The 14,203-nt window shown below is 45.2% G+C and overlaps 2 protein-coding genes and 1 non-coding gene across 3 annotated transcripts in view; 2 read left to right on the forward strand and 1 right to left on the reverse strand.

The window, feature by feature from the left end:
- LOC144698080 (uncharacterized) overlaps positions 1 to 14,203 on the forward strand; it is a 642,405-nt gene that overhangs the window by 346,357 nt on the left and 281,845 nt on the right. The window lies entirely within an intron of this gene.
- Positions 1 to 14,203, forward strand: part of LOC144698077 (uncharacterized) — a 79,341-nt gene that overhangs the window by 2,358 nt on the left and 62,780 nt on the right. The window lies entirely within an intron of this gene.
- Positions 13,895 to 13,966, reverse strand: trnae-uuc (transfer RNA glutamic acid (anticodon UUC)). The gene has a single exon. It is a non-coding gene; the product is annotated as a tRNA-Glu (tRNA).

Consider the following 14,203-nt stretch of genomic DNA (forward strand, 5'->3'; position numbering starts at 1 on the left):
AAGTCCATTACTGATAGATGTGGATTATGAAGCTGAGCAACACGTACAGTATATATCCCATCTCCTGACACTCTGCCCCCACCTCTTGACGCACTGCGCCAATCTCCCGACACTCTGCCCCCATCTCCCAACTCCCGACATGCTGCCCCATCTCCCGACACTCTGTCCCATCTCCCGACACACTGCCCCATCTCCCAACACTCTGCCCCCCATCTCCCGACACTCTGCCCCCATCTCCTGACACTCTGCCCCCATCTCCCGACACTCTGCCCCATCTCCCGACACACTGCCCCATCTCCCAACACTCTGCCCCCCATCTCCCGACACTCTGCCCCCATCTCCTGACACTCTGCCCCCGTCTCCCGACACTCTGCCCCCATCTCCCGACACTCTGCCCCCATCTCCCGACACTCTGCCCCATCTCCTGACACTCTGCCCCCATCTCCCGACACGCTGCCCCATCTCCTGACACTCTGCCCCATCTCCCGACACTCTGCCCCCATCTCCTGACACGCTGCCCCCATCTCCCAACACTCTGCCCCATCTCCTGACACTCTGCCCCCATCTCTCGAGCAGCCCGTCTCTACCTCTGCTGAACCCAGACAGGATGCACCATGTTGAAACCAGAGGAAAGGCCTGGGTGAGAAATTTTAATTCACCAAGGGTGTGCACATGGGGGTTTGACAAAATATTAAGTTTCCTGTTTTTAACAAGGACACAGAAAATGTATTGATTGGAACCACTTCCAGCTCTTGTCCATTCTGACATCCCGTGGGCCAGCTCACCCTCTCACTGGGTTCATGCTGAATGTTAATCCAGGCTGGGAGCCATTGGGTGGATGTGCAATGGGTGGATGAGTGGGTGAAGGAATGTTCAGTTCACAGGGAGTGGGATGGGGGAGGGGGGTTGGTGCTGGTGGTGGGAAGTGTTCACTCTGAAGGAGTCCCACCTGAAACAGTGACCACTAACTTATCACTTTCTAATGGTGATTGACCTGCTGTGTACTTCGCCAGGTTTGTTCTGTTCAGTATTTCAGTATTAATATACTTTTTATCTTTGCGAAAACATGTTCTTGTTCTGACACTGAAACACAGAGGATTTTAACTCTTGTTAAGTTCAATCCCCATCGACTACACAGGAGGACTCAACTGGTCCAAACTTTTTATGGTATCAATAAACCAAGATCCTTCAAGATGTTTATTTGGGGAATTGTTTTTCTCTGAGACCAGGGACGGTCAAACGATGACCCAAAGTTCAGATTTGGGCCTTGAGCCTGGGCTATGGGGCCCACATACATGGAGCACCATTATCAGATGTCCTTCATCCCCGATTTTAATCACTCCACCATTGGTGGCCGGGCCTTCAGCTGCCTGGACCCTAAGCTGTGGAATTTCCACCCTAAACCTCTCCACCTTTCTAATTCACTTTCCCCCTTTCAGACACTCCTTATAACCGACCTCTTTGACCAAGCAGTTGGTCATCTGACCTAATATGTCCTTATGCCCCTGTGAAATTTCTTGGGACAATTAGAAGCTCGATATAAATGTAAGTTGTTGCATTTGTTGATGTAATTCAGTCAGACCTGATCACTTATTGAGTCTGTATCGATGTAACTCAGAGAGACACAGCTTGTGTCATAGTTCAGTGAGATCTGATCACTTACTGAGTGAGTGAGTCTGTATCAATGTAACTCAGATAGACACAGCTTGTGTCATAGTTCAGTGAGATCTGATCCCTTAATGAGTGAGTGAGTCTGTATTAATGTAACTTGGATAGACACAGCTTGTGTCATAGTTCAGTGAGATCTGATCACTTAATGAGTGTGAGTCTGTATCAATGTAACTTGGATAGACACAGCTTGTTGGAACAGACCTGGGGAGAAAGAGGCTCTGAATTAATCACTGGACTTTCTGTTCTCCACAGTTGGGAAAAAGGTGATTCTTTCCAAACATCCAAATGACGAATCAAGTCATTAAAGATGATTTGTTGTTTTGAACTGAATTATTTGGCAGAATTAGAGTGAAGGAGTGGGATTGACCCACAGCCTGAGTCACCACTTTAAGGACAGGAAGAGAGAGAATCTGGAGAGGAGAAAAGAATTAGCAGGAGACCAGGCACTGAATCTGGAACAATGAGCAGAGAAGGGGAGGAGTGTGTGGGACAGGGATTTATAGATTTGGGGGAATGAAAGGAGAAAGAATATTCCATAGAAACTAGAATTGTCTGTTCTGAATTTCTATCCTGTACTGACAGTGATGACTTATGTAAACTGTGTTTACAGGGGATTAGAGGGAGAGGATTTTCAGATGCGAAACTCAAACCAAAAATCTCGACAAGATCTTATAGAATCACTGAATTCATAAATGACCAGCCTTTGATTATGGAAGGAGAAATGTTTGTCTGTTCTGTCTGTGGGGAAGAGTCACATCATAATTTGCCTGGAAACTCACCAAGACACATACACCCGAGTCAGAACATATGTCGGGGTCAAACCTGACATCACTTGTGCAAAAAGTCTGGTTTAGTCTCAGACAGTTGCCAGGGAGAGGAATGGAGTTGGTATCTAGGGAATGAAAACAATGGCTTTGGTCTTCCCAATATTTAATTGGAGTAAATTTCTGCACATCCACCATTGAATATCAGGCAAACAGTCTGATAATTTAATAAAAGTGGAGAAGTGGAGAGAGGTGGTGGTGAGGTAGAGCTGGGCACTGACAGTGTACACGTGATAACTGACACTGTGATTTCAGATGATGTTGTTGTGGGGAGCATGTTGATGAGAAATAAGAGGAGGCCAAGGCTAGATCCTTTGGGGTTACCAGAGGTAACTGTGGGAGTGGGAAGGGAAGACATTACAAGTGATTCACTGACGATGGTTAGAAAGAGAAGAATGAAACCAGGACAGAGCAGCCCCACCCAGCTTGATGACAGTGGAGAGGTGTTGGAGCAGAATGGTGTGGTCAACCCTGTCAAAGGCTGCAGACAGCTCGAGAAGGACGAGAAGGGATAGTTTACCTTTGTCCCAGTCACATAGGATGTCATTGGTGGCTTTGATCAGAGCTGTTTCAGTAGTGTGGCAGGGGCAGAAACCTGATTGCAGGGATTCAGACAGGGAGTTCTGGGAAAGATGGGCATGGATTTGGGAGGTGTGAACATGTTTGAGGAGTTTGGAGAGGAAAGGAAGGTTGGAGATGGGACAGCAGTTTGCAAGGACAAGGCCAAAGGTTTGTTTATTGACGAGGGCTTGATGATGTCAGATTTGAAGGAGAGAGGGACAGTAACTGAAGAGAGAGAACCATTAGCAATCTCAGTGAACATGGGAAAGTTGGGTGACCAGCAGTTTAGTGGGAATAGGGTCAATGGAGCAGGAGGTGGGTCTCATGGACAAGGTGAGCATGAAGGTGGCATGAGAGGAAATGGGAGCGAAACTAAAGAAAGATGTGGGTTCAGGACTCGGACAAGAGGGATCTTTGGAGACAGTTTGTCCCGATGGGCTAGTGGAAGGGAGGGAAGCAGCAGAGGCAGCTGATCGGATTGTCTCAATCTTAGTGGCAAAGAAGCTCCATGAGCTCCTCACACTTGTTGTTGGAGGTGAGGATGGAGGAGACAGGGGGAGAGGGAGAGTCCTTCAAAAGGAACTAATTTGTATGTTTAACACAGAGCTGATTTATTTGACTTTATTCAGAATATTAACAGCTATAACTGGGTTGGAGTTTATTAACATTAGTAGAAACAGACCCCAATCAACATGGTTCAGTCCAGGATGTGAATAACAGCAAAATCCATTCACTGTTGTCACTTGTGAATTCGCTGGTGTCTCAGCAGGTGGGGTAACTGAGTGAATCCCTTCCCACACGTGGAGCAGGTGAACGGTCTCTCTCCGCTGTGAACTCGCTGGTGTACTGTGAGTTGAGATGGCCACCTGAACCCAGTCCCGCAGTGAGAGCACCTGAATGGTTTCTCGTCACTGTGAACACGTTGATGGGACATCATTTCCCCGAAGCTTTTATAGCACTTCCCGCAGTCTGAGCATTTGAATGGTCTCTCCCCAGTGTGAATTCGCTGGTGTTTCAGCAGGTTAGTTGACTGAGTGAATCCCTTCCCACACAGTGAGCAGATGAATGGTCTCTCCGCAGTGTGAAGTCGCTGGTGTGCCAGCAGGTCAGATGTCTGAGTGAATCCTTTCCCACACGTGAAGCAGGTGAACGGTCTCTCCACAATATGAAGTCGCTCATGTTTCAACAAGTTGAATGGCTGAGTGAATCCCTTCCCACAAACGGAGCAGGTAAATGGTTTCTTCCCAGTGTGAACTCGCTGGTGTGTCAGCAGATGGGATGAACAAGTGAATCCTTTCCCACACATGGAGCAGGTGAATGGTCTCTCTCCAGTGTGACTGTGCCGATGAGTTTCCAGTTCAGACAGGTAATTGAATCCCTTCCCACAGTCCCCGCATTTCCATGGTTTCTCCCCATTCTCACTGCGTTTATGTTTTGACAGGCCTGATGATCGACTGAAGCCTTGTCCATACACAGAACACGTGTCTGTTTTCTCCCCACTGTGAACGGTGCTTTTTCCTTCCATGTTCAAAATCCAATGATATTCAGGTTATGATAAATTAGACGACTCTGTCAGATCCTGATGTGATGTTTGGTTTCGGTTTCCCGACTGCAAATCCTCCCCTTCTAACCCCCTGTGAAATTGATTTAAAACAGAAAAAAGGGAGTGAGAGAGAACCCACAAAAACACAAAGGCAGGTTGTGAAATTGAGCTGAATGAATCTGGGAATTTGTGGGGCCGGCACTAGGAAAAAGTGACCATGAAAACTGCTGGATTGTCACAAAAACTCAACTGGTTCACTAATGTCCTTCAGGGAAGGGAACCTGCCACCCAGTCTGGGCTTACACAAGACTCTGGCGTCAAAAATAAAACAAGAGTTCTGGGCAGCAGGAGACCACATGGCCCTTCGAGCCTGCTCCGTCATTCAATACGATCGTGGCATTTCTTGGGCTTCATCTCCACTTTCCCGCCCACTCCCCATATCCCGCGACTCCCTGAGAGACCAAATATCACCGCATCTCAGCCTGAAATATATTCAATGATGGAGCATCCACAACCCACTAGGCTAGAGAATTCTACGTGACAGAAGGAGAAAAGGAGAGAGAAAGTCAGAGAGGGGAGTGGGAGAGGCAGGGGTGAGGAGAGGGCTTTTCATAGACCTACAAATAGACCAGAACTTTGACAGAATCTCCCAAACCTTGAACCTCTACCCCCGAGAAGGACCAGGGTAGCAGGTGTATGTGAACACCAACACCTCCAAGTTCCCCTCCAAGTCACATACCGTCCTGACTTGGAAACATATCACCATTCCTTCACTGTTGCTGGGTCAAAATCCTGGAACTCCCTTCCTAAGTGCACTGTGGATGTACCTACACCACATGGACTGCAGTGGTTCAAGAAGGTAGCTCATCAGCAACTTCTCAAGTGCAACTGGGGATGGGCAAGAAATGCTGGCCCAGCCAGTGAAGCCCACATCCATCCAGCTGCAGGATCCATCGCTCCCTCCCAAACAAATAAAAAAAGAGAGAGAGAAAGATGGAGGCAGGGTGGAAGGAGAAAGATTTCAAACATCTGCAACACAACCAGAGCATTGACAGAATCTCCCAAACCCTCAACCTCCACCCAGAAGGACCAGGGTAGCAGGTATATGTGAAGACCATCACCTCCAAGTTCCCCTCCAAGTCACACACCGTCCTGACTTGTCTGACATCCAGTACTGGATGAACAGAAATTTCCTCCATTTAAATATTGGGAAGATTGAAGCCATTGTCTTCAGTCCCCGCTACAAACTCCACTCCCTAGACACCAACTCCATCCCTCTCCCTGACAACTGTCTGAGACTGAACCAGACTGTTCACAACCATGGTGAAATATTTCACCCCAAGATGAGCTTCCAACCACATATCCACATCACCACCAAGACCGCCTATTTCCACCTCAGTAACATCGCCCAACTCCACCCATTATTTTCAAATTTCTGCATGGCTGCTCCCTATTGCTGGAATCTCCTCCAGCATCACAACCCTCTAATTTGGTATACTGAGCGTTCCTGATTTCTATTATTCCACATTCGTGCCCATTCTGTCACTTTCCAAGGCTCCAAGCTCTGGAATTCACTCCCTAAACCTCTCCCATTCTCTACCTCATTTTCCTCCTTTAATTCACTCTGTAAAACCCACTTCTTTGATCAAACGCTTGATCACCTGCCCTAATATCTCCTCATGTGGCTCAGTGTCAAACCTTGCTTTGTAACATTTCTGTGAAATGCCTTGGAACATTGTCTTACATTAAAAGTGCTTTATAAATACAAATTGTTGTTGTTGATTTGGACATATATCACTGTTCCTTCATCATGACTGGGTGAATAACCTGTAACTCCTTACCTAACAGCATTGTGGGAGCACCTTCACCACACGGACTGCAGCGGTTCAAGAAGGTCAAACATCATCTTCTACTGAGGCAACTGGGGATTGGCAATATTTGCTGGTATCTGTGGAGAGAGAAACAGAGTAAACATTTCAGGGTTCGCAGAATGATTTACAAGGAGTAAAAATGCTGCAGAATTTGATGATCAATATAAGCTCAAAAGTGGAATAGAAATGGACTATCGGGCAGGAAAAACAATTCCTGACTATGAAAGATACTGTGGGAAGATAAAGCTGGGAAGCCAGCAGCACATGGTCAGGGGATGGGCAGCGGAGGAAACCTCATTGAGACACAGTCAGCAGAAGTAACAATAAAATGCTAAACATAACTCAAATAGATCCATTATGAGAGACAGAGGAAGTTAGACAACGATAGAGAGGTGATCAGGGAGGGCAGAGGTGAAACGGAGCAATGGATGGACATGGATTCAGATCCTCAGTTAAGGAGCCACACCAGTCCCAGAGACTTGGAACCTCTCACAGAAAACAGAGCACAGCACTAAAAGCTCCAAATTGTAGATGGATGGTGAAAAATACTCACCTCTGAAACAATATCACCATTTTCAAATTTAACCTCTCCTGCTGGAGCCTGCAGCTGGAAAGATAGCATAAGCACTGGAGTCAGAGAAAAATCTCCCAGTTGAGGAAATACCCGGGGAGCGGGGTGATGTCACCGTGTAATTGTTGATGTATGATGATGTCACAATGTAACTGTCGATGTGTGATGATGTCACAAACACAGAACATCTGGGTCTGTGCAAACCAGTGATCACCACACATTATGAAAGATGTGAGGGGCCTTGAGAGGGGGCAGAGGAGATTTATCAGAATGGGTCGAGGGATGAGGGATTTTAATTGTAAGATTAAATTCAAGAAACTGAGGTTGTTCTCCTCGGAGTAAAGGAGCTTGAGGGGAGATTTGATAGAGGTGTACAGGATTATGAAAGGTAGTTAAATAAAAGCTGTTCCCATTAGCTGATTATGAAAGGATTAAGGGACAGAGATTTAAGATTTTAGGTAAGATCCACAATGTGAGGAAGAGATTTTTTACCCAGTAACTGAAAATGACCTCAAGGCTTACATTCAAAGGCTGGTGCTATTCAGGTCCTGGTGAATCAAGAGACTTTCAGATTTTGTCGTGATGTTCGGTTTCAGTTTCTCATCTCCCTCAAGTATCCCTTGAGTTCCTCCTCTTCTAACATCCTGTAAATGGAATTCAAAAAAACAATGAAGGTCAATCAGGATTGAAATTCAGAAAGAACAAACGTTTCTCTTGGTTTGAGTTGACTGTGTGTAAATCCTCCCCTTCTAACCCCCTGTAAAAAGAGTTTCCAAAATCCATCCCTGTCAGTCCAGGATAGAAATTCACAATATTCTCTCCTCCTGATACCTGGACCAGGATTACCGCGCATGCGCCCCGCTGCACATTGCCCCTATAAAGATGGCGGCGGGAGAAATCCAGAATTTTTCAGCTCGTTCTCTGCAAACACAAGACCGGTACCTTGTTAGTTGAGGTCTGCGGCCTGCACTATGTCTTTATGAAGCCTCTCTTCCCACTCCGCTGGCTCCATTCCTCCTCACACACCCACTAACTCTGTTAGTTTGCGCCCACTCGACATTCTCCTACCCGCTCTGAGTAGCTTCTGTCACAAACCAGGACTGCGCATGCTTATGGATCCGACCGCAATGCGCATGCACCAGCACTCCCAGCACTGCGCATGCGTATGGCCATGCTGTTGTGAAGATAGGGCATATTCTGTCCCGCAGTGAATGCTGGGTGGCCGCTCCGCCATTGTAAGATCACGTTGTAGAACAGAAACTTCTGTCCTGTAATCAGAATACGATGGGTGCCATAGGGGAAAGACATAAAATTGTTGAATCAATGATACAGCAGCCAAATTGCTCTGGGGTCCACCGCAATTCTCGCCTGGATGCAGAACAAACCCCGACAGTTAGATCTGAACTCAGTGTAGTCTCAGCAGATGGGGTGAGCTGGTAACATTTCCCCCGATACATGGAACATTTAAACCATGTCTTGCCAGCATCTCTGCTTTGATTGTGGATCAAATTTTTTGAACTTTTAAAGTTGGAGTGTTAACGTGTGGGCAAACTGAATAAAGCCCTTTGCACATGTGAAGTATCTGAATGGTCTCCCACCAGCAAGACTGTGTTGCTGTGTCAGTAAATGGGATGAGAGTGAATCCCTTTCCAATTTTAACTAGTGAACAATCTGTTTACAGTGTGAGTTTACCTACATATTTTCAGCTCAGAAATGGATCTCGAAATCCACTGGTAATGGGTTCCACATTCTTAGCACTACATAAGAAAAATGAGGAGGAGTAGGCCATTCGGCCCCTCAAGACTACTCCGCCATTTAATAAGATTTTGGCTGACCTGTTAGTCACCTGAAATCTGTATCCCACCTATCACTGATAACCTATCACCCCCTTGCTTACCAAGGATATATCGACCACTGCCTTAAAAATATTCAAAGACTTTGCTTCCACAGCCTTTTCAGGAACAGAGTTCCAAAGTTTCACGACCCTCTGAGAGAAGAAAAATCGCCTCATCTCCATTTTAAATGGGTGACCCCTTGTTTTTAAACAGCGATTCCGAGTTCTAGATTATCTCACAAGAGGTAACATCCTCTCCAAATCCGCCCTGTCAAGTTCCCTGAGGATCTTATATGTTTCACTGATCAGGTAAAGTAAAGCAAAAATACTGCAGATGCTGGTTATCTGAAATAAAAACAGAAAATGCTGGAATTCTCAGCAGATCTGGTAGTGACTGTGGAGAGAGAGACATGGTTTTCATTTCAGGTCTGTAACCTTTCATCAGAACTGCACTGCATCTGAAATGTTAATAATGCCTCTCAATCCAAAGATGCTGCCAGATGTAGTAAGGGAACTCAAGAAGGAAATGAAAATCCACTTTGAGGAATGGAATCCAATGCGAATGAAGGGTGAACTGCCCGACTGACCAGAGAAAGTCAAGGCACCTTTCCCTTCTTTAAGACCTGGAACAGTGACTCTAATGTTATCAGTGAAATTAACTGATTTGTGACATTGAAAGGATTCTGGTTACTGCACATCAGGAATTCAAACCTAATATCGGCTTCGGGACAATCAGAATACTTGGTATCAGACAAGACAATGAAAGGCTCGAAGGGAGATGGCACCGGTTGTAGGAGAGCTGGTTCCCGGTGACATGGATGTGTCTGCAGTGGGTGGCATCAGACTGATTCCATGTATCTGGGATGAATGTCCCACCATTTATTTTGGAAGAGTAAAACTGATAGTGCACGACAGTCATCTGGGTAGTGACAATCTGAAGATTAGACTCACTGACACCCTGGTTGGGATACCTTGTCAGTTAGGTTTGTGTAAGAGTCTGTAGCGCAATTGGTCAGCGTGTTTCCCTGTTAACTGAAAGGTTGGTCATTCAAGACCACCCAGGGGGTGAAGATTTTTACTGTTTTTCCCCCTCATCACCATTCATTGCCACACAGTTCTGGATTGTTATTGGGTTCTTGGGCTACAAGATATCATCCCCAAACGGTGGCAGGTCTTTTGTTGTCCAGTGAGCTCCCACAAAAACAGCTTCTTTTTAAAATTACGTTTTCTGTCAAATACAATGAGAAAAGATTTGGACCCACTCTGTACCTTCATTTAACCCATTAGAAATTCATGAAATTATTGGAATCAAACGAACCCCTCAATTATTCTCTCTTCCTCAACTCCACAGTGAGTGAGACAGGGAAAAGCAGCAAAGCAGCAATATTCCGGCCCTGCACTCTCCAAGCACTCTCTGCCAGCAGAAAGCAACAACTGCAGCTTCAATCAGCGGGTTACTGCCCATTTGTGGGACGTGAGATACTCCAAACTGGGCCAAACCTCCCAATACACCGAGCACAAGCTCAGGTAAAACACAGGTAAATTCTATCCCGGTCATGAAACCTCCGGGCAGCATTTACAGAATTCTCGAGTGAGTGAGTCACAAATAAAATTCACACCAACCTTCTAAACTTTTCACTGTAAAGTTCCTTTCTTTTATTGAAAATCTGACTGTTGTGAATCTGAAAATGAGCACCATGGGATTTGTGTTACCGAGTGACTTGTTTTCCATTGTTTGTCCGTCAGGTTTGCAATTCAATTTGTGTTGGATATTGAAGCGATTCTGATTTCAAAAAGAGGTCACAAAAAATTTAAATATTAAATCCAGGAGAAAATCCCGAGGAAATTCGATCACAGTATTTGGAAGAAGGTGCAGCTAAGAAGTGGAAGATGTGAATGATGTTATAGGTGATTGAGGGGAATGCATTGCAACTTTGGGGCATTTGTAGGCCGATTACGTTCCACACTTTAAAATTCCGGTCAAGCTGAGGTATCAGGTAGAAAGCAGGACGTTTAACCATGTGTATTTGGATACACAACAGTTTTTCATGTTCCTGACTGACTTAGTCGGCAGAGCATGAGAATGTTAATCTCTGGGTCATGGGTTCGAGCCCCACACTGGGTGCTGTAATACTTTAAAAATCTGAATAAAAGTGGTACAGACTGGAAACATTGACCTCCGCTTCAGCTGCTGAGTTTTTCCAGCATATCCTGCTTTTGTTTCAGATTTCCATCATTCACAGTAATTTGCTTTTATCTTTTACTTTGAAATCTTGCTGCTTAAATAAAACACCAACCGATCACTGCAGCTCCTGTGAAATTTACAAGGCAGACATTCATCACTGAAAGCAATTGACACATGTCAAATTCAAAGTACTTTCATGTCGCATCTCTTTCTGCTTCTGTCTCGCCCCCAGCTCCCTCTGCCCATCCAGCTCCCAGGTCAATTCGCTGCTTCATGCAGACACAGTCAATTCATGGGAATGGGTAAAAGTCGTGAGTAAAGAGACACCTGGATCTCATCCTCCTGATTCTCCCAGATACTGATTACAGGAATGTGCACAGTGGCCATTATCCACAGTCACTCCCCTCCAAGTTGTTCAGCTTTTTAATTGATTTTCACACTGGATTTCAATGTGAAGAAAGCTGAGCTGAGATAAGCTTATATTGTTCAGCAGATGTACTGCAAGAAGATACAAGACATGCCGATGTTAACAGTGCTCTTAGGACGTGCTGAGCTCCAGTGAAGGATTGGCACCATTACTGTGTCGCTCAATTAGTCTCGTGACAAATCTCGTGCTGGAAATGACAAGAAAACTCGCTGAATTTGTTCCGTGTTTAGATTTCAGAAGAGCCGAATACAAGGTAAGAAAGTACATCTCGCTCGAATGGGTTATAAAATGTCAGAATTGCCCGTGCTGTTGCGCTAAAATTATAGAAAGTTACAGCACAGAAAGAGGCCATTCGGCCGGGCGTGCTGATTTCAAAGAGCAGTAGTGATTGTTTGATCCATCAGGAGTGATATTTGTGCCGGTGCAAACAATAGGCAGCAAAATTCGTACTTTTCCCACCCATATTTTGCCTCACACCAACATTTCTATAGTCAGTGCTTTGCAACTTTACCTCTTCCTCCATTCCCTCACTCCACTTGAACCAAGTGTGATGTTTTCCAGCTCTGAGGCGAAACTTAAATTCTCACTTCTCTGACTCTGGTGGAGCTTTTAAACGGTACCAATCAATGAAAAATCAACACTCATTCTAACAAATTCAATAACTCGACGTTCCCTGACCGGTTATCGAACCAAGGCCGCCGAATCCTGACCACTAGGGAATCTGTAGTAGCAGTTTTCAATTCTGCTTATCTACGTTGCTTTTTGCCAATTGTTTTTTCAGTTCAGATCTCTTTCACCACAAAACTGCCTGTTTAGGTTAAAGATAAACGACTTCTTCAGCCAATGAAAACAACGGTTGCTGTGAGCTGGAACATGAAATTGACAGTGAAGTGAAATAGTCCCACAAGTTGCTCATGTGTAACTTTCAATTTCCAAAACCCTCCACCCTATTCGCTGTTGGTCCAATGGAAGCGCCGATTCCCAGTCACTGGACATCAGGGAAACTACCAATAAGGCTTGATATTTGGATTATGGAGGCAATTTATGACATTTTCTTTTTCATTCCTGATCTCCTTCACCAGAGACAACTTTCTCCGACTAAATGGTCTGTTTAGTTTGAACACAAATGACTTCTTCACCAATGAGATGAATCATTGCTGTTAGCTGGAACATGAAATCGATACTTTCCTCCTTTAAGACAGTTCTTAAAGCCTCCCCCTTTGACCGAGCTTTTAGTCATCTAACCGAATATGAGGCTTGGTGTCATACTTTGTTATATAATGCTCCTGGGGAACGTCTTATGACGTTTCATTAGGTTAAAGGCGCTTTATAAATATAAACTGTTGTTGTTGTAGTATAATTGGAGAAAGGTTCAGTCTTTTATCTTTTTACTTTTAAAATCTTGCTGCTTGAAATAAAAAACACCAACTAATCACTGAGGCTCCTGTGAAACTTACAAGAATGTCATTCATCACTGAAAGCAACTGACACACATCTAATTCAAAACACTTTCATGTCGTACCTCATTCTGCTTCTGTCCCTGTATCGCCTCCAGCTCCCTCTCCCTGTCCAGCCCCCAGGTTAATTAGCTGCTTCATGCAGAGACAGTCAGTTCATGGGAATGGGTAAAACTCGTGGGTAAAGAGACAACTGGATCTCATCTTCCTGGTTCTCCCAGATACTGATTACAGGAATGTGCACAGTGCCGATTATCCACAGTCACTCCCCTCCAAGTTGTTCAGCTTTGGAACTGATTTACGCACTGGGTTTCAATGTGAAGAAAGCTGAGCTGTGATAGGCTTATATTGTTCAGCAGATATACTGCAGGAAGGTACATGACAGGCTGATGATAACAGTGCTCTTTGGATGCGGCGAGCTCCCGGGAAGGATTGGCACCATTAATGTGTCGCTCAATTAGTCTCGTGACAAATCTCGTGCTGGAAATGACAAGAAACCTCGCAGAATTTGCTCCGTGTTTTCGTTTCAAAAGAGACGAATACAAGGTAAGAAAGAATATCTCGCTGGTGTGGGTTATAAAATGGCAGAATGACCCGTGCTGTTGGGAACCATAAAATTATAGAAAGTTACAGCACAAAGAGGCCATTCGGCCGGGCGCGCTGCTTTCAAAGAGCAGTAGTGATTGGTTGATCCATCAGGAGTGATATTTGTGCCAGTGCAAACAGTAGGCAGCAAAATTCGTACTTGTCCCACCCATATTTTGCCTCACACCAACAATTCTATAGTCAGTGCTCCTCTCCTCTTTCTTCATTGCCTCACTCCAAGTGTGATGTTTTCCAGCTCTTGAGGTGAAACTTGAACTCTCACTCCTCTGATGCTGGTGGAGCTTTTGAACTTTTCCAGTCAATGAGTGATAAACACCCGTTCCGAAAAACTCAATAACTTGACATTCCCTGACCGGGAATCGAACCCGGGCCGCGGCGGTGAAAGCGCCGAATCCTGACCACTAGACCACCAGGGAAGCTGTGCTAAAGTTTTTCGATTTGGCTTAACTACGCTGCTCTTGCCTATTGTTTTTCAGTTCAGATCTCTTTCACCACAAAACTGCCTGTTTCGGTACAACACAAACGACTTCGTCAGCCAATGAAAACAACGGTTGCTGTGAGCTGGAACATGAAATTGACAGTGAGGTGAAATAGTCCCACAAGCTGCACATGTGTAACTTTCAATTTCCAAAACCCTCCACCCTATTCGCTGT

Source organism: Cetorhinus maximus, chromosome 23, assembly GCF_964194155.1.
Source record: "Cetorhinus maximus chromosome 23, sCetMax3.hap1.1, whole genome shotgun sequence".
NCBI lineage: Eukaryota > Metazoa > Chordata > Chondrichthyes > Lamniformes > Cetorhinidae > Cetorhinus > Cetorhinus maximus.